Source organism: Centrocercus urophasianus, unplaced genomic scaffold, assembly GCF_019232065.1.
Source record: "Centrocercus urophasianus isolate 14NV4802_14NV808 unplaced genomic scaffold, USGS_Curo_1.0 seq_17, whole genome shotgun sequence".
NCBI lineage: Eukaryota > Metazoa > Chordata > Aves > Galliformes > Phasianidae > Centrocercus > Centrocercus urophasianus.
Window position 1 is genome coordinate 872,567 of NW_024884722.1, and position 21,091 is coordinate 893,657.

General features: G+C 44.0%; 1 long non-coding RNA gene across 1 annotated transcript; it reads right to left on the minus strand.

Moving 5' to 3' along the window:
- Window positions 1–432: 432 nt before the first annotated feature.
- LOC122160420 lies at window positions 433–6,990 on the minus strand. Its single transcript, XR_006168810.1, has 3 exons — window positions 6,825–6,990; window positions 4,324–4,396; window positions 433–506 (listed from the first exon to the last, which is right to left on the minus strand). It is a non-coding gene; the product is annotated as an uncharacterized LOC122160420 (long non-coding RNA).
- Between the last annotated feature and the right edge of the window lie 14,101 nt (window positions 6,991–21,091).

Consider the following 21,091-nt stretch of genomic DNA (forward strand, 5'->3'; position numbering starts at 1 on the left):
TGCAAGCTTCCTTCCCCCAGCTGAACAAATCGGCCCTATAAAAGCCTCTTAAAACCACACTATGATTTTTTCTCATCATCACATTACTAGGAACTAAGAGAAATGAGACAGAATCTGGATATCCATAGCACATGGGCAATTTCTGAGAGTTCCTGGAAGACTGTAAGCAAATTGATGTTACCCTTGACTTTGTGCTCTATCTCAATTTTGTACATAGCATTTTCCTCTTCCATTTAATGGAAACTTAATTGCTACAGAAAAAAAAAATAAAGAGAAGCAAAACCAATGTGTGATTCAACACTCACAATATTGCTCCCAGACACTGGGTCTGATCTGGGGATTTCTCAACACAGAATGCTTTTCTTTGGGAAGGAATTAATTGTGCACGTCAGCCAGGAGCCACAGTGTCCCCCCTCAGCCCAAAGCCATGACCAGAACTGTGTGCTCCTTCTCCACTTTTTTCAGTTGAAAGAAGGCTGGCAGAGGTTCCCCAGTGGTTCCACATCCTGCAGGGAGATGGCAAAGAGAATTTGGGACTGAGCAGCCAAATCAGCAACAAGCAAGGACTTTCCTACCAGGGCATTTCTGCTTTGCCTCAACAACTGATTTTCTCCACACGGTACAAATATCTCTTGTTGGAAATGTTCCTTGCAACCCTATTAAGATACTTTCTAGCTTTTCACAAATGCAAGGAGGGAATGCATAGGCTTAAGTAGCTGGCGTGACGCAATTTGGCCATTGATAGAATCATGGAATCATGAGGTTGGAAATGACCTACAAGATCATCGAGTCCAACTGTCCTCCCATCACCATTGCTGCCACAAGCACTAAACCAGATCTCGTAGCTCCTCATGCCAGGGATGGCGACTCCACCTCCCATCTGAGCAGCCCTTTTCAGTGCCTGACCATTCTCTGAAAGAGTTCTTCCTTACGTCTAACCTGAACCTCCTCTGCTACAACTTGTGGCCATTTCCTTGGGTCCTGTTTGTTGCCTAGGAGAAGAGGCCAAACCCCTCCTCCAATAACTCCTATAAATCAGGCAAATCTTATAAGGGCAAACATGAAGTCTTTGTCAGAGCACTGGTAGGTAAAATTGGTTTCTGTGTTAATCAAGATCGAGGTTAAGTACCAGTAATAAACAGAACTATGGTAATGAACTAACATGCCATCAGGAGGCTGACAAGAATAACCCATGTGCAGCTCCTGTACCAATATGAATGTGTGCTCACTGAAAGTATAAGGGACCTCGCTGATCAGAAGAGTTTGAGATAGGAAACCAGAAGAACATATGCATCAAAAACAGGGGACAGTAGTTCTTTGGAAACATCCTGATGACTGTTCCAACACTACCTTTGTATCATGGTGTGTTAATTTGAATTTTGCTGAAATAAAGCTGTGACTTTCTGGGTAATCTCAGAATGAAAGTGAAATGTAAGGAAAGGAATGAATCTTTGTGCTGTGCCTAAACTCAATCTGATCTAAGCATTCCATTTTTGTTCTAAAGAAAAGTAGGATATAACTGTGTGAATCTGTTTCCTTCCTCTGCTTTCATTCTTGTAAATCATCAATCCCACACCGAATCTCAGCACCCAGTGTTGTTTTTCTGCCAAACAATCTTGAGACTTGTGCACTGGATGAGAAAAAAGGATGGATAGAAAACTCACATTGCTTAACAAGCAGGAGAGCCTCCCAGGTTACAGAAGCCAAGATCTCAAGACTAAGAAGCCAGGCTGGATGTGGCTCTGGGCAGCCTGGTCTGCTGGTTGGCGACCCTGCACATAGCAGGGGGTTGAAACTCCTTGAGCATTGTGGTCCTTCTCAACCCAGGCCATTCTATGATACTATGATCCTTTTATTTGCTATGGCATCTTTCCAATGCAAAACAAGATCTTTTGCCTGCATATATAATTGTTTCTCCTTCTGGACCACTGTGACAGATGGGTGTGTTAAATTGATGTTTAATATGTTGATACATAAAGCTCAATTCCTACCGTAGAAGTGTGATGCTTGTTAGAGAAGATTAAAATTCAGAATGGTAATAATGGATATCATTCTTGCTTTACTGTCTAGCTGAAGCCTTGGGGTCTGGCTTGCAGGTGGACATGGTACCAGTCTGAGTATAAAAGCAGTCACAGCACAGGTGATGCTGCAAAGCAGCCCCACACATGGGAGGAGAACTTGTAAGAGCTTTGCAGAAGCTGCTGAAGCCACTGGGGTTGCAAGCTGCCAGGTGCACCACACCAGGCATCCCCCAGAGCTGCTCTGCTCAGAGAGCTGCTCCCTGAATTAGCACCAGGATGACTGCTGCAAAATGCTGTTGGACAAGTTCAGGCAACAAATGGCTATTTCTTAGCAATTCACAATGCTCTCTCTCCTTTGTCTTTTGCTTGTGTCCCATTTATATCCTGACAGAGCTGCTGAGCAGCCCCCAGCTCAGCCAGCACTGCTGCACAGCCCCAGCTGCTTCCCCACACACCTCACCTCCATGCAAACAAGTCTCTTCCATGAGTGAAATGCACTACATTTGCTAAATGCATGAAAGACAAAATGCAAAACAAAAGAAACCTGATCAAATTAAAACCAAAAAGACATGCTTTGCTTGACGTAGCAGTAATTAGCAAGGATTTGATCTTCCTGCCAAACGACAGCTATGGTAAAATACAGCATGAAGAGTTACTGCCTGCACCCAGAAGTTCATACATAGAGTCCAAATGAAGTGTAAAAGTCCTCTTTTGCCCATAGACTATGCATTAAAGGGAAAAAAAAGAAAGAAAAAAATGAAGAACATCTTTTGCAGGCTGCAGCTAAAGCCCAAATATCCAGTTGGTATACATCTATTAAATACAAGGGTCTCAGGATGAGCAAGGTCTAAATGTCTGCAATAAATAATGTGAGTAGCTGCGCTTTTTACAATTCCCCTTTCCCTATTACTAATTGCAAGCATCCTATTAGCTTTAATTACAGCTACTAAACATTCAGCAGCCATGCAATATTTATCAATCTAGCTGCAATGGCTCCTAGGTGATGCTTTTCCTGAGATGTGGCTGGTTCTGTTTAGCACCAGAACAATGTGCCTGTGCAGTATGAGGAATCTGCACAAAAGCATTAAATCACTCAAGCAGCTGAGTAATAGTAGCTGAGCAATAAACACATTTAGAGCTCTGGTTAAAGCCAGTAGGACGTGTCCTCCAGGGGATGCCCTCTTCCATCCTCCTCAATCCCTTACAACAACCACGGGATCCCTCAGATGCAAAAAAAAGCTCTCATTAGCTCACATGGCCCTGCAGCTCATTGTCTGCAGGCATTCATTAACCTTAACCCCGTTCTGATTTTGCTGCACAACTCCAAATTTAGTGCCACCAGATGGGGACCCTGTGGTGCTGCAGAGCTCCCACCTGGAGAAGTGCTGCCCGCGGATGTCAGGGTTTGGAGTGAAATGCATATGGCAGAGATGGCAATAACTGTGACAGTGCTGAGAGCAGCAAACCTCGCTCTTAATGGCAGCTCCTGCGTGGCATCTCACCCCATCTCTTCACTAAGACATACTTGCTCCTGAAGCCAAAGCTGTTCCCCATCACACAGCCAGAGGCGCACGCAGACAGGAGCTCCCCACCAGCAGTGTGCAGCCCAGTGGGAAGCCAGGGAATGCAATGGGTTGCTGTGACATCTCCTACATGCTCCTCTACAGACTGTCCTCACATTCTGCAGAGCCAGAGCACAGGGACACAAGGACATGGGGACACAAGGATGCCAGGATTCAGAGACATCAGGACACAGGGCACCAGGACAGGGGGACATAGGGACAGAGGGGCATCAGGATACAGGGACATAAGGACACATGGGACCCAAGGACAATGGGACACCCCCACAATAGGAAGGGGAATGTGTAAGCAGAGCCCTCAGCCCCACTCATGCCCTCCTCCCTCTGAAGAGGCCCCACTGCAGTGCCTCCCTGCCTCAGGGAATGGCAGTTTCCTAGAATAGTATCCCAAAGTAGAAGACATAGCTGCTGAAAACTTTAAAGGATTATTACAGGAATGGTAATAAACACTATCAATGATTCCTGTATTTTTCTGCATTTAAAAACAGCATTTATCACAGCTATGGGCTTTAACAGCCTTTAAATTTCTTTTATCGCTGCGAGTAGATTTGTAGTGCTGTGCACTATATATTTAACTCTTCTGATCTACACAATGATGATTTTGTGTAAAAGCTGATTTTTTTCATTTTAATTTCTCCGTTACAATGCATCCTTTTCATTTTGTCATGTCTGTTTCTAACTATTAAGGAACTCTGTGCTCACTGGAATTACCATTGCCTTACCTCCAGACTGGTTGGTTTCCTTCATTGCGTCCCTCTGTGGAGCAAGGTAGTGGAGCTGATGGCATATTCCCATCTAAAGATAAATTTACCAACAAAAAAACCAACAAAGGATGAGTAGGAAGCACATGTGCAAGCTGCTGGGTTTGAAGCTGCAGACAGAAAAGAAAAGAGAAGAATGCTGACAGAATCACAGGGAAAACTCAACAAAAGAGCTTTTGAGCTAAGCCTTGACCCCAAAGACGCTACAGAAGTAGGAGATGAGACACTATTTCTTTTTTGATTCTTCCAAAGAAAGACTTTTATGTTCTCTGTAACAAATAAACATCTCTATCTCTAGCACTGATGCCTGATGCTGTGCCAAATGGTTGCAGTGGCCATCATCCCCTGGCAGCAGGGATCTCTGACACGATGTCACACCCATAGAGCTCATCCAGGCTAGCCAGGATTCACACAAATTCTACTTGTGACATTTTGGGTGTTTTCTTCCTCACTGTACCTGTATAAAAGTATTCAGGTGACAGAAATATCTGAAGGTTCACATTCAAATGCTTTTCAAACCAATGGGAAAGGGTGAAGAAAAGTTCAGCGAATTGCTTTGTTTTGAAGGTAATTCATGCCACGCAAGCTTCCTATTTATTTAAACACTGCAAATTCATTCATATTTAATGCATCTCTACCATGGTGAGGACCTGAATTAAACGTAACTTATGTGTTTTGTAGATCAGACACTTTATACTCACCTCAGCTCCCTTCCTCCTGCAGGGAGTGTGAGCCAAGTGCTCGAGCAGAGCCCGTTCTCCCTGGGAATGCCCTGTGCCCACCGGGCTGTTGGCACAACAAGATGCTTTCAGCTGCTTTGCTTGACGTTACACTGTGGTGTAGCAAAGCATTTAAGCATTGGTGGCCCAGAGATTAAAGAAGCAGCGTGGAAGGTTTGCAGAGGGCTGGAGAAGCATCATCCTGCTGGCTCCAGGCCTGGCCAGCAAAATGCCCTGGTTCTGGCTGCCAGGGGTGGCTGTAAGCCAGAAAACAAAGTGCTCCTACAGGGCAGTGTTTGCAGAGGCACAGCTCTGATGCACTGGGACAGGTTGCCCAAGGAGGCTGTGGATGCCCCATCCCTGCAGGCATTCAAGGCCAGGCTGGATGTGGCTCTGGGCAGCCTGGGCTGCTGGTTGGTGACCTGCACACAGCAGGGGGTTGGAACTGGATGAGCACTGTGCTCCTTTGCAACCCAGGCCATTCTATGATCCCATTATCTCAGTACTCCAGGGTGCCAGCATGAAATTTGAAGAGGTCTGTGAAACAGAGAGATTCTAATTTGTAATAATGGGCCTTGGTGCCCCACTGCTCATCCCTTGAGGTACCCGTTCTTCCAGACTGTTGCTTGCCAGTTCCGAGGTACCATGCAGGCAGTGCAGTCCACCTGCAGCATGGAAGCACTGTAAGAAGGGCTGTGGCACAGACACCTTCCTCAAGTTCTCATTTCCAGCCATCTGAGACAACTTTGTTCTGGTGTAATTCGAAACAATATATTGCACTGATCTTACATTCACAGACATCAAAGTTGTTCACATCTACGTACAAAGCGTGACACTTGCTCCATTACAGCATTCAAACCAGGCAGAAGACAAGCCTCTTTGATCTGGTTTTGCTGCTTCCTGAATTTTGTTCATTTTCATTTTCCCATGGAAGTAAGAGACGTAGCTAAAGAAATCTCAATAAAAATTGTCCCTGGTGTAGAATGTGACAAGCAAGCAGACGTGATTCATGAACATTTATGATGTATTAATCAAACCAAGACAACCTTCCTTCCAAACATGCAGACAACCATATAAACAACTTTGTCAGCATTGGCATAAGAATAAATGAATTAACTGTTTCCAATGTGTGAATTTTCTAGTTTAAGCTAATTGTACAGAGCACAACAGATCTGAAAGGAGGTTCTGCTGGCTGTGCCAACGGAATGCATGCATATACGTGGCTGGCAGAAGGGGACAGAGTAAAGCTGCATCCCAAAGAAAAGCACAGTCCTGTCAGATCAGGGCCATTTATGTAAGTAAGTGTAAGCCCAACACTGCCAAATAGATATCAGGAAGAGAATCCATTAAGTGTTATTGAAAGTCAGGGTATCCCCTCTAGCTAAGAAAAGTTATTAGTCTGACAAATGTCAAGTGCTAATCTAGAACTAATGGGATTTAATTTTATGAATTGTTTTCATAAATATTCTAAAATGTCTTTAGAGAGACATATTATATAGTTTCAGATCTCTTGAATTCATAAAAATATTTTAGCACAGAATATGAATAATTCACTGCTATGATTTTATTTATATAGAGAAACGATATTTTATTTGTTTGCGCCTTAAACCACAGCGTCTCAACGTCTCCATTTGCCACAAGCCCAAGCAATGGTGTGCAGGAAAGAAGCAGAGAGAGCCAACAAAGCACTGCTCCTCAGAACTCCTCTGCTCAGATAATATGAATGAAGCACCTTTATTTTACCTGCACGTTGCAGCAGTACTTCAGAGCTCAGTTCCAGTGGCCGCATCGCCCTCTATTCTTTTCATGGGAGTCTGGGAGGGGAGAGTTGGATTTTCTGTGCTCTTCGTGCCAGCTGCCTGCTGTCAGCGGGAGAGTTCCTCTCTCTGTTGCTCGGTTCTCCTTCCACTGGAACAGTGCTGGAAGGTGAGTTGGGAGAGATGAAAAGCACTTCAGAAGGAGCAGGGAAGGGAAGTGAGGAACTGGAGCTAGCTTTGTTTGCTCAGCTCCTTTTGTCCCAAGGACCATCCTGCAGGGCAGCCCAGCCCCGCTGCCTGCACCGTGCCTCACATAGCAGCAGCCCAACATCCTCTGCCCCTTCATTTCTGCATTTCTTTGTGAGCAAACAATGCTGGGTGTGTTTTCCTACCACCTTTTCTTGAAGCAGGTGGTGGAAGCCAGGTCTGGCACCTCCTGCTCTGAGGAGGGTGCTGGCAGCGTCTGGCATATCTGACTGAGACACCACAGCACTGGGTGCCTGCTGTTCAGGTGGAGCCTTTGCTTGCTTCAATGCTGCAAGAGTAATCCCTGGTGCAACACAGCTTCCCCACCAAAACTTCTTTACATTACTTTGGAGATACATGGAATCACAGAATGGCCTGGGTTGCAAAGGAGCACAGTGCTCATTCAGTCCCAACCCCCTGCTGTGTGCAGGTCACCAACCAGCAGCCCAGGCTGCCCAGAGCCACATCCAGCCTGGCCTTGAATGCCTGCAGGGATGGGGCATCCACAGCCTCCTTGGGCAACCTGTGCCAGTGCCTCACCACCCTCTGGAGGAAAAACTTCCTCCTCATATCCAACCTAAACCTCCCCTGTCTCACTTTAAAACCATTCCCCCTCATCCTATCACTATCCACCCTCATAAACAGCCATTCCCCCTCCTGTGTATATGCTCCCTTCAAGTATTTTAAGGCCACAGTGAGGTCTCCCCACCTTACAGACTGCAAGCCAGCACTGAGGTGGCGATCCAGATGGTATAAATGGCAAAGAAACCAGCATTCCATGCCCCTTTCCTCATTCTCCGATTAACGCTGCTTTATGCCAGGGTTTGCTCTTGTGCCCCACACCTGCCCAGGGCACAAGGCTCTCCTGCCTTGAGTCACCTTCCCCTACTTCCAGCAGCATCTGTTGATTTCCCTCAAAGCTCCTCAGTACAGAGAGGATTTCTGAGCATACAAAGCCCATCTCTTATAATAACATCTCCCAGTCACTTGTTATATCCTTGTAAAAATGACATTAGGTACTCTACAGTACAGCCAAGTATTTCAGCAGCAAATGAGATTGTGCTCACCTGAATTTATTCCCCAGTACAGGCATGGTCTGGAGAATCACTGAAGTGCAACATTTCAACTCTTCACCATCACACAGACATCAGAGCAGAGTCGGTTTTGTATATGTTTGCAACCAGCATCAGCACCCTGTGCCCTGTCTCGTTTCTTAGCACTGTCCGTGCTCAGGTCTCCACCAGGCTTGCATGCCTGCAATAGGCAAAACAAGACTTCTTACCCATGGCAGATCAGCTTCTGCTTTCTAAAGGGAAGAGCATGTCATTTTATAACTCAATTGGTTCTGCTTTCTGCCTATTTTGCATTTAATTGTGCAGTCATTTGGTAGTTGGAGAGGGACAGAACAAATATCATTATTTTCAACAGAGTTTCTGCTGTTTTGCTCTACTTCATTAGGTAGAAACAAGCACTAATCCTGAAAACCAAGTATGATTAAGTATTAAAAGTTTGAAAGAAATCGCACTGATAAGGAAAATAACTGTAATAACCTCCCCTTCTTTAACAACAAACACATCTTTGTTAAAATCTGATCACCCGAGGCAACACCCTGGTTGTGCAGAAGCTTTCTTTTTCACTAAGGAGCTACAATGCCATGGCAGAGGTTTGCTCTGTTCCCACCTCCCTCCCTCACTGCCAGCTACAAAGAGCAGTGCAGCCCTGGGCAGTGGGGCTCCCATCTGCAGTCTCTGTGGCCTTTCTGAATCCTCTCCTGGCAATATGGACTGAAAGTGATTCTTGTTTGCAGGACAAAACAAGAAATAACTTCACTTCCTGGAGGAGGTGGAATTATAGAATCCTAGAATGGCCTGGGTTGCACAGGAGCACAGTGCTCATCCAGCTCCAACCCCTTGCTGTGTGCAGGTCACCAACCAGCAGCCAAGGCTGCCCAGAGCCACATCCAGCCTGGCCTTGAATGCCTGCAGGGATGGGGCATCCACAGCCTCCTTGGGCAACCTGTGCCAGTGCCTCACCACCCTCTGGCTGAAAAACTTCCTCCTAATATCCAACCTAAACCTCCTCTGTCTCACTTTAAAGCCATTCCCCCTTGTCCTATCACTATCCACAGACATACCCACATTTTCTGAAAGCTGAAATCCCACAGGCTGTTTTCCAGCTATCTTTGTTCTCCCTGAACAATGTGCATCCTCACAGTGCCTTACATTGCTTTAGCTCCAAATGGAGCAGCAATGTGTCAGACTTGTACATTCATGACTTATAATCTTGAATACGCTTTTAAAGTTTCAGCACTCGGTGCCAAGCATTCCCTGCACTACATCCCTGCTCAGACAGGAATGTGCCACATGTAGAGGAGGGCTCTCCACTCTTTGTTGTCACACCCAGCTCATTTCCCAGGTGACAGTCCCATCCCACCTTCCTCCAGACCAACAGGAGATAGTCACGTATCATGGGAAGAATGCCACTGATAGTTACAAATACCCACCCAAGGCCAACCAGAACCACTTTCATCTGCAGTTTTTCAAAATAGGGGATTCTGCAGAGCAACTTCTCCAGGGAATAATGGCAGCTGCTCCTTTCCTCTCCTTCATCAAATACAAGTGGACAATTTTCTGGAGTGGAGCTTTTCCTATGAAACAAATGGGCCTCCTCCTCCATCCCCTACACAATTCCAGCTCACACGCACTTTTCCAGGTTCATTTTCAAGCCTCAGCCTTGGAACAGCCCTCTGCTGTGCCTGGAATGGTAATTCAACGGCAGAGCGCGAGCAGAACTGTATTTCCTTACATCTCCTCTTGCATAAAAAGCTGTTTACTCCCGAACTGTTAACTTTATGGAGACTTACATGGTTGAGCACTCCTGCTGCTGGAGATATTACTTCTGTCTATCACGAGGGAAACCTGTCCGATGAAATTTCTTATCTGTCACCCAGATGCAAGCTGAAGCTTCTTCAGGATGCGCCGGTTATCTGCCTCAGATTAAAAGAGTGAGTGCCATGTTGGGAAGTGATTTGTATAGATCGCTGGGTTTTAATGATAAGTGTAAAGGACCTCACCTCTTCAGGAGTGTCACTGCAGAAGCTGAGAGCTGAACACGATCTCCTCGGAAAGCAATTTGCGCTGCAATTACAAAATACCGGGGCGTGTGTCATGGAGAGCGAGTGGATTGCAGGGGTTTAATTCTCCATTTACTGCAGGCAGGCATTCCGTTATTACTGACATCCTTGCCATGTGCCAAGTGCTCAGTGGGGGCTTTCACATGCTAAAGCAGATTAAAGAATTTTCTCCAGCAAAAAGGTCTGTCTTTACCTGCGTGCCTTTGTTCACTGCATGCCCAGCTCTGAAGATAATGAAAGTTGCAAGGAATGCATAACAGCTAAATCAGCTTGCTGTGCAGCATGTCAGTCAGCATGTCATCAGTAAGAGCTCAGAGATCACCCCAAACTAATGAACCTGGACGAGAGAAGAGTCCAGCTGCTCCATAAACCCCTTTTTTTGGGGGTGGGTGCAGCTTGAATAATCTTAACTTTTTCAAATGATTCTTTTCTGCCTTTAAAGAAAACAAACCCAACAGTTGCAAGCGTATTTCAAGTTATATTTGAAAAGAAAACAACATGTGAGGAAACTTTTTAAATTATTGTCTTTAAATAAAGTGCTCTTCTTGCTCTCCAACAGCTTCATATCACCTGACAGAACCGTCCTGGCTGTATTCTTTAACAATAGCTATAAAACTGAAGAGAGGAGACAAGTAGGTTTATTGCAGAACAAGTTGTGACTCAGACAGATTCACTTAAGACATACCAAAGAGATTTTTTTTTTGCTCATTCCTATAGGAAAAATGACTTTAAGTTTTTGAAAAAAAATACAAATCCACACCAATCAGGCAATCTGGGTTATTTCTCCCAATGGAGAAAACCACTGGGAGCCCAAGGGCTGTGCAGCCCTGTGCTGAGCTGCCCAGTGGGAGCACGGAGGGCTGGGTGGCCTTGAGACCAAAGAAAACAACTGCAGGAAGTACAGGGGAGATTTCCATGCATCATCTCCTCACATCCCTGCTTCCAGCCACATTGTGCTTACAGCACCCACCTCGTTTTATAGCATGTTTAAGAATAGGCAATTTCAGTAAATGGATATGGGAGGAAAGCCTTTAGTTTGTAGTGCCTGCTATTAATATCAAAAATCTTGTTACCTCGGGAGAATGGCCATGGGCTTGATCTGAAACCACCAGTAGGATCAATTTTCATTAGGAAAGCAACTGGCACAGAGATTTTGAGCTGAACACTGAGTTTGGCATTCTATGAACTGATCAACAAAAACTGCCCATCTAATGGCGATATGAAATAATTAAGGACATGCTGTATGATTGCTGCCTTAAATTCCTACACCGGCTCTGACAGTACGTGATGCTCAGTAGGAAAGCCAATAAAAGTCTCTGCAAGGTTATTTTTCCTGTGTTGTCAGCACATTGCTACTTAATGACTTTTAGAGTAGGTCAACTGAAAAGTGGTTTCTTTCACCGTTATATGTTACTATCAAGATTTTATTTCCTTTGTCAGCTGTTATTTCTAAACTCCAGAAGCTGTAAACATGATTTTTGATTTATTTATTGTAAAAAATGATTATTTTCTAGTCACCACACAGCTGATTTTGAAAAGCTATTCCTTTTTTATGACTGCACAATCCTATCATCTTATATCTCAAGCACCATAGAGAGAAAAGCTACTTCATAATTACAAAACCTGTCTCTACCTTTGGTTTCCTTGCTGGCTGTATTAAACGTGCTTTTATGTCAAATGCATGAACCTGAAAATGTATGTGAGCCACATCTCCAAAGGCAAGGCATGGCCCAACCTGCAAAGTGGACACGGACTGGGGAGACAAAAAGATCGAGATCAAGCTAATCTCTGGGGAGGTTCACCAAGGCAATGCTCTAAAAAACTCATATATATTCATATATATACACATACTTCATGTCATCCACAGTCTCAAACAGAGCTTTATTTGTCTGCATTTGATACCTTATGGTCACACCTCTCAGCTCAGGACCACACGTGGCTGGTTGGGTGTTCAGCAGTGAGGTACGTAGAACAGGGTCAGGCAACAACACTGGGGAAAGCATCGTCAGTGGGTGTCAACTGGTTACACTACAAAACAGAATAAAATAAGGCTGTTTTATTAGGAGGACACCTCAAAAGGGAGAGTTTGTGGCTTATACCCCTCTCTTGATGCCCTGTCCCTGGAGGTGTTCAAGGCCAGCTTGGATGGAGCCCTGGGCAGAATGGTCTGGTATCAGATATGGAGGTTGGCTGCCCTGCCTGCAGCAGAGAGGTTGGAGCTTCATTATCCTTGAGGTCCCTTCCAATCCAAGCCATTCTATGATTCTATGGTTCTACATGCTGCACAAAACCAACTTCAAGTGATTTTACGACTTCAGTTCTCAATTCAAGCCAGCAGGGGCATAATCTGCCAGCACAAACCATCACTTGGTACCACCAGATCTCCTGCTCCTGCCCAGGGCAATAGTAGCAGCCTAAGCTCAAGTTCAACAAGGGCTTAAAAGGCACCACTGCTGCTCAGTCAATACAGCAAGTGGCCAAAGCCTGCTGCATGCCGACCCAGCTATTAATGCATACAAGGCTACCTTTCTTTTCAAGAAACTTGAACAAATTTGAAATGAACTTCCAATGAAATATTAATACTTATGTATTTCCTGCATATAAGTGATGGCAGAATTTGGATCCCTGCCTATACCTTTAAAAGCAAGCTTTGAATAATGCATGGAAGATAGGAATTAAATAGTTGTCTTCTCTAGAAGAAGATAGAGTTGGACCTTTATTCTTTTCGTTTCCTCGTCATTAGCTTTATAACCAGCTTCTCACCAGTTCATGAATATTAGAAGAATTTGACAGTGCAATATATTGCAATTGAAAGAATATTAATTAAGGTTCATCTCATATTCTATGGCTCTCTGTAATATCATCTGAAAAAGAGTCATTATACCAAAATGGGAAGTCACGCTTTATTCAGGACAGTGTTATCTTTTAAAGCAGATGTGAAGCTATTAATTTAAACAGTAAAACACTTCAAAACCTGTATTCCTCATTGTTTCAGATATTAAGAACTGCTTTTACCTACTTAAGCAGTGAAGATTTTACTTGATTAATCTTTTCAGAGAACGGGGACTGTGGGTTCTCCACGATTATAACTTTCCTCCTAACAAATCAATGCAGAGAGCAGGACAAGTAAATTACCTCCACAACAGCCACTGACGAACTGGCGACGAGTCCCCAGCATAATTCATTCCCATATTGTTTCTGATGCTTTGCATTATGGCATAGCAATTCTCTGATGCCAGAAACAACGCCCACTTTACTGCAAATTAGTACCACCAGAAAAGTCGCATAATCTATTCCTTCTGTTTCTCTTTGCTCATAAATAGCAATTTAAATACTCTAGGGATCATCCACTCAGTAAGTTATCGTGCTGCTTTCCAGACTCTGAAGAGCTCTATCCTTAATGGAACCAAATCCAACTCTTTTAGCCTTTTTATTTTTCAGTCAGGAAGACAAACATGAACACAAAAACCCCATAAAAACAGGAAGTTTTTGTACTAAGAGGCCTACGGAAAAAGTTCCCTATTCATTGCACTGCCTCCGTGTGAGGTTTTACGAATGGAGACAAATAGCTTCAACAGACAAATTATCTCAATTCGGATCGATTCTTTGGTCCCTCAGGGAAAAGAGGATGCAAATCTGATCAGAATTTTTTGTTTTGTTTCCCTATGAAAACATTAGTAGATTTAGTAAACAATAATAATCTAGCCACCAATGTGCTGCCTGGTGCTCACACATCTTGCGCGTCTCACAGGCCACTGTTACAAGTAAAGCCTATTTAAAAATAGCCCAAATTTTGAAACAACCAGCGTTGCTACATCATTTATTTAATTTTTATATACTCTGAATTGATATAAAATAGTATAACATTTGATTGAAAGCATACTGTTTATAAACTGCTGTTCTAGCGTTAGAATTAGTTTGAGTTTATTCTTTAAAATTGCCATATAACATTTAATTTGTAGTGGAAAATTGGTTGGCAGCAAACCTTCCATTGAACTATAGCAATAAATGTGTTTCCTTGCACAGGCTGCAAAATTCACTTGAACCCTAATTCTGTTTATATTCTCTGAATGACTGTGGATTAATGACCAATGAAGTGAACAAACAAGCCTGGGTGTGCCAGTCTGCCAATAAATAATGCAGCCTGTAGTACCATCACCCTGGCTTTGACACAGCCTATTGCGTGCCGTCAGGGCTGAAGGACCATGGAAACACTGAGCTGCTGAAGCTCTTGATTTATTTCCTCTGTTCTCTTACTCCAAATGGTTCCAAACTAGACTCAAATTTGTTGTGAGGTCTGAGACCCTCATCTCGCCTTACCAGTCTGAAAGCTTGGATTCATCTTGTCTTTTATCCAGTTTTACTTGGGTCCACCTGAAAACCTTTTGGGCTTCAGATTAATTTGAACCATCATTGAGAAGCTCAGCGCTCCGAGCACCGCGCTAACTCACCCACCTGCTTTGGTGCCTCCACAGACACTGCAACCAAATTGAAATGATTACTAAAATTGAGCTCGTTCTTCTGGTTATGTGCTGCAGCTGTGCTGATTTCTGCCACTTCTGTGGTTACCATCCTTCATTTTTTCAGTAAAATCTTCTGTTGGAAAAGTGAATGAGCCTGCCCAAGGACTCGTCCACTTTTACAGGGAAGCTAACACTGCAAAGCCATCAATCTTTGCTGCATTCCCAGTTTTACTGCAACTCTCAGCTGCATGAAAGGAAAGCAATCAGGCCAACAATTTCACTGTGATCAGATCCCAATTCTTTTAGTTTCTCTTCCATTTCTGAACAATGATTCACCCTGCTTCACTTCCTTACCTAATAGTAGCTGTTTTTTTCCAAATAATTTATTGCTTGCATGAAGAAGGGTCAAAATACTAATGAACATTCATAATAATATCCTCTTAGATCGTTTTAAAACAACTCTTTAATTAATGGGAAGAAATTGAAAGTGTGTATTATAAGCCCATCAGGATTCTTATATGATACTGTCTATCTCTAATTGCTATCCTCTTTAAAAGGCATGCCCTGAAAGCAATGATCAAGGCTTAAATGCCTGAAGTTAAAGTTCAATTACATCAGATGAAGGGAATGCTGAAAATTGGCCGACTTATTAAAATCTGTGTAATTTGACTGCACACCATATCTAAATGCATTGAACAGATTCTGAGTTAATGTTAATGATAACTGCAGCACTGGAACACCAGTAGGTTCTGATCTCCCACTGGGACCAGAGGATAAAGACAAGGCCAGGAGGGGGAACAGAGCCAAGGCATGAATCGTAGAATGGCCTGGGTTGAAAAGAAGCATAATCCTCACCTATGTGCAGGTCGCCAACCAGCAGCCCAGGCTGCCCAGAGCCACATCCAGCCTGGCCTCGAATGCCTGCAGGGATGGGGCATCCACAGCCTCCTTGGGCAACCTGTGCCAGTGCCTCACCACCCTCTGGGTGATGGATGGGAGCAGTGTGAGGAGGGCATGGGGCTGCAGGTGGGTAAGGGGGTTGGAGCAGGGATTCATGATAAAATAACAGGACTTGGAGAGATGGATGCCAATAGCTTTGAACAGTTTCTGTCTAGTGAACAATTATTTATTGCTGAGTACTAAGTACTACATAAACATTTTATGAATATAAATAAAAGGAAATAAATTTCTCCTTTATATGGGACAGAACTGGAATTGCAGTAAATTTCAAAGTCACTTATGATGCTATTTTTCCTTCGATCTCTATTGAGCAAAAGTGATTCTGAGTCACCAAGGAATGGGTACTGCTACTTTTTCTCTCACTACTTACCAACAAGAGAAAAGCCTAATACAGAAATCTTCTTATATCCTGTCTCAATTTCCAAATGGAAGCTTAAGATGGATTGCCAGGTATTGTATCTCCAAAATCACTGAAATCTCCTAAATGAAACAAACATAGACAGCTTCCAGGCTCTGTTTTCCAACATGCAAATGAATGGTGATGACACATTGCAGTGCTTATTTTTAGTGCTTGAAGGCAGCACTGGCTGAAAGCTCACGGCTAAGAGATGCAGCTGCTGAGCATGTCTCAAGTGGGGTTTTAGAAGGAGGATGGGCACTTCTGGAAGAAAGCTTCACCCCCAGTGAAACAGAGAGTTCTCTCTAGTTAAAGATTTCTTGCTGCCTCCTATGCCTGGAAAACAAAGCCATAAAGACATTAATGACATTGCTTCCTTGCAGTGTCCTATAAGAAAAAAGAGGGCAAGGAAGGACCAGCATCTTCCCAGGGAAGGAAAGGATATGGCCAAAAACCAAGAGAAGGGATGGAGGGCAAAGCAGGCTGGGAGATGAGTGGTTTTGCATGGGCCAGACCCAGAGGACTCTTGAGGCCAAGGCCAAGTGCTGGGGGAAGGGAACAGGCAGTAGGCAAAGGCACCTTTATGGGACTGACCTCAGGAATTAACCCAGCTGAATCAGTGCCGAGGTTCCAGGAAGTGCTCTGGGCAACTTGGTGAGATGCAGCAAATTGCACCTGGTGTCAAGCACACGTGATGGTGATGACAACTGAAGTCTTAAAAATAATCTTTGTACTTTTGCTCTCAGCTTTGTCTGGAGGATGTGCGCTGGCTTTGTGGAATCACTGCACTGAGCTGTAAATGATGTATGAAATGGAAAACCACAGTTCAGCCACTGCAGAGAGAAACCACAGGCTGGGCTTTTTAGTCACTCATAAACTGCACTATTTGCACGAATATCAAGCACAGACACACCAGAAAAGCTCGCCAAACTTGCACAGCCACCCAAGACACGGCCCAGTGGGAACACAGCAGGGCTGTTCAGAAAATAACACAGTAAAAGCCAGTGCAACATTCAGAAGATAATTCTGATTCTAATGGAACCTTGGCTCTGAACAGAATTACAAGTTGTTTGCTTTCTGTTGCATACACAGTAATTTCATCACAATTTCACTGAGCTGACCGTGGGGAGCTGCCTGCACCTCTCTTGATTCTCCATCACAGATCCACTTGTGATTTTATTCTCATAGCACCATTGGTTTTAGCGTGAAATTATCGTACCAGGATATACATCCCAGATAAAGGGATATATATTCTTGAGCACAAACCCCAGATCTAAGTTTTTGGACTCTATCTCAATTTCCACACGGTGCTATTAGGAGAGGATGCTTGCATGAACATGCCAGCAAATGTCTGGAAGACAGCTCTGCAATTTTTTCGCTAAGGACAGAGTCACAGAGCCATCATAGAAGCACAGAATCATTAAGATTGGAAAAGACCTCTGAGATCATCAAGTCCAGTCTCAATCCATCATCCAGCACCACTCAGTCTCTCAGCTATGCACAAAAGCATAAGGATCAGCCACTGAAACTCTGCAAACTTATTTCAAACCTTGCATTTTAAACCTCCCCCACCAGCAGAGGAATCCTTGTCCCCCCTACCCCCATGCCTCAGGGCCACATCCCTGCCCCCACTCCAGCACCAACACCAGCAGGAGCCGTGGGGAGGGCTGCAGACACAGCACTGAGCAATCTCTGCAGCTGCAAGATGGGCTTTGTGCTGAGGATGCCTCAGGGACAAACACAGCTCACTTGTTGATCTGTGAGCTTACCAAGAATGGTATCCACATCACAAACCCCATCTACTCCAACGTCATTGGGCTAAAAGAGAAAACATAAATTACTTTGATTACTCAGGGTTTTTACCCTCGGTTCCCAGATTAGAGATGATCTCGGCCTCTGAAGGCATGTAACTTAAAGGAATGGATTGACTAGAGGGTTAGGAGCATCAGGGAACCGCAGCATTTCAATGGCCATTTCTGACATTCACCACCAGCCTTCTGAGCTCTCGTTTTTTGTCCCACTTCTCCTTCATTTCCACAGACAGATGGCAAACAAGTAATATGGACACAACAGTGGCAGTATTTCACTTCCTTCTATCTTTCCTTCTCCATAATTAATTCACCCAGTGCAGCCTGCCACTCCATAATCAATTAAGCAAAAAGCTAGGCCTTTTAATTTCAGTGCAGCCTGATATCTGACGCATACTCTCATTTTCTTTCTGCACTTCATGGAATGCCATGCCCACACCAGACTCACTTTCAGCCACTGCACACACCTTTCTTTTGGACTCTATTGCAGACAGAGGAAACTGAGGTTCGCTCTCAGACTTCCCACAGACGCTTTCTCATACAGAGTTCTCCCATCACTACTGACCAAACCAACTATACCCAAATCTCCTTATTTCACAGGAGCTGCTTCTGGCTGACCAGTGCTCATAGGAGCACTCATAGGAGTGCTCATTCCCAGCTCAATGTTATAACCTGAAACAAAAGCTTTATGTCCCTTCAGTACATTTACCCCATTTAATGAATAACTCAATATTCTTACTACTCGTATAAATATTTAATCTTTAACAAATCCCTTGGAGTCCTTACAGTCAGCAACGCTGAACGCTGGCTAACTAAAGCTTATGCAAGAAACAATGGGCTTTATTAATTTTCTGGAGTTAGGCATGGTGGTCTTTGGCTGGTACCCAACAAACAAACAGCCAGAGATGCTTCACTGTGGTGAGCCCTTGCTAACTTCTCCAGCAGAAACAGCTGAAAGAGTGGATTTTCTCTTAAATCATTCCACCCATACCTATTTGGGGGAAAATCAAGAATCTATTTTGTTTCATCCAAACCCCCTGCTGCTCAGCATTCTAACACAGCTCCTGCAATGCAATTCTGGCCTCCCAGCAAAGCCAAAATCTTCATGTCTTCTCAAACTGCTTATTCAGATCTCATCTCCAGAGCTCCTGGTTTTTGGAGCGGCTGGCAGCAGAGCCACTCCCAGAAAAATCCATTTGCAGAGGCACTGAAAGCATCACCTCAATCAGGGCAGGAACTCTCTGGTGAGTGGGAACCACAGCACCCCCTGGAGCATCCATGGAGGGAATCGCTGACAGGTCTTGAAAGTAACCTTTAACGTAATTAACTCCCTGGGTGGCTTTAATGCTTTAGCAGATGGAATATTAATTTACCAAAGCACTTTCAACAAAGGATAACAGGGCCACAAAACAAACTGCAGCACAGGAAGATACCTTCAGCAAGACTGCTCCTCACGTCCCCATGGGTCTGAGCAGAGCTGCTGGAGAGGCCACAGACACAGCAGAATTATCCCTGCTGACTTACAGCTCGTGTTTATCCCCGTCAACAGAAAAAAAAGCATGCAACAAAAGCCTGCAAATGTATCTTGTTAGCAGTAACTCTTCAAACATTAAGGAACAGGACAGGAAATTCTGCCTCCCTGCAAAGCAATAATCTTGTTGGCAAAATAATAGTCTAAAAAGATGAATGAAATGTTGCATTTTTCCTGGGCCTGAAATAAGACGGGCCAGCCCCCCCTGCAGAAGCTGCCTGTGTGCAGACTAACTTCCATCAGCCCTGTGGCGCTCTCTTTGCTTCATGTAATAAAACCATCATCCTCAGTAGACATCCAACAGTGAATGCACATCAGCAGTCCATATGTAATTACTTGCAAAAAAACCCCACCATTTTTATGATGCTGACAGTCAAAAAATAAAAATCAAAGTGTGATTTTAAGACCAATTAAGAGGACACAAAAATTTTACCAGCAGAGATTCGTTTTAAAGTCCGTCCTGATAAAATACATTGGTTTGAAACAGTCTGTCAAGATATAAAAAATTGCAGTTCGTGGGCCCAGTTTTGGAAAGTCAACTGTGGGAGTCTAATGTTTTCCCCAATACTATTTAAATATAATGGATCAGAAACAATAAAATTATCCTTGATATAGAAATACAGTAAGAAGTAGAGCAGAAAAAAATGCAGAAATATCTCATTTTAGAGCGCACACTACAGTACTGAAATGCTGACGGTGATGATAGCAGCATCACAAAGCTATCCAAGTTTTGGAAAGGTGCTCAGTGCATTGGAACACCCATGAGGAGGACTCAGAAAGCATGCAGGTGTTGGAGGAGCAGAGTGGTGGCAGTGCTGGCACCAAGGACTTCACCACATCCTCCTCCCCCCTGCCACCTCCTGCCTCCCAGCCGCCCCATCTCTCTCTTCTTACCAGATGCCTCCCATGTGAGATGAGGGTTTTCTCAAATCTTCTTCCTCTTTCCTGGAAATGTTCTTGGCTCTGCCACATGGTTCTTCCTTTGTTTTCTTCCCACAGTGTTATTTCTCTGCTTTCCACCATCTGAACCATTCTGACCCTGATCATGCTTCTGTTATTCAGGTAGAAATACCGCTTTTCCCTTCTTTTAATCACTTTTAGCCTCAGCACATTCATTCACTTCTTCCTCTCCTCCACTCACCAGTAAGTTCCTTACCAGACAAACCCATAGTTTTGTTCAATCTCCAACATGATGTTCCATTTGCAAGAACAAGAAACCCCATCCACAGAAATCCTGTGCTGTGAGCTGTTTGAACTAAAGTCTTCATCAGTGCATGGGGCCTGTGCTGCTTCCTCTGAAAAGCATTAATCAGTAGAATGAGAACCTCTATTGTGTCTATCTGTTATCTCTAGAAAATCAACAGAAACTATTTCTCTTGTGTTTTCTAGACTCACTTATGGATTTCATCAAAATGTTTAACGCCCTGCAATTACAAGTAAAACCTGGACTGAAGGTGTATTTTGATGATGGTTAACTGTTGATTTTAAGTCAAGGTCCTTCCTCAGGCAAGGATCGTGTTGCTTCTCCAACCACTGCCCCCATCTCCAAACTACAGAAAATCAATTACACTCCTGTTCCCAGCTGCTCAATTAAGCCTGCACCACACTGGGAAGCACCGCGAGTGTATTTGGTCTGCAGCAAACACACACACACACAGGAGCTGTGCTCTTGATAAGAAGGGGCTGCTGTGGTTTGAAAGCACATCAGAAATGCT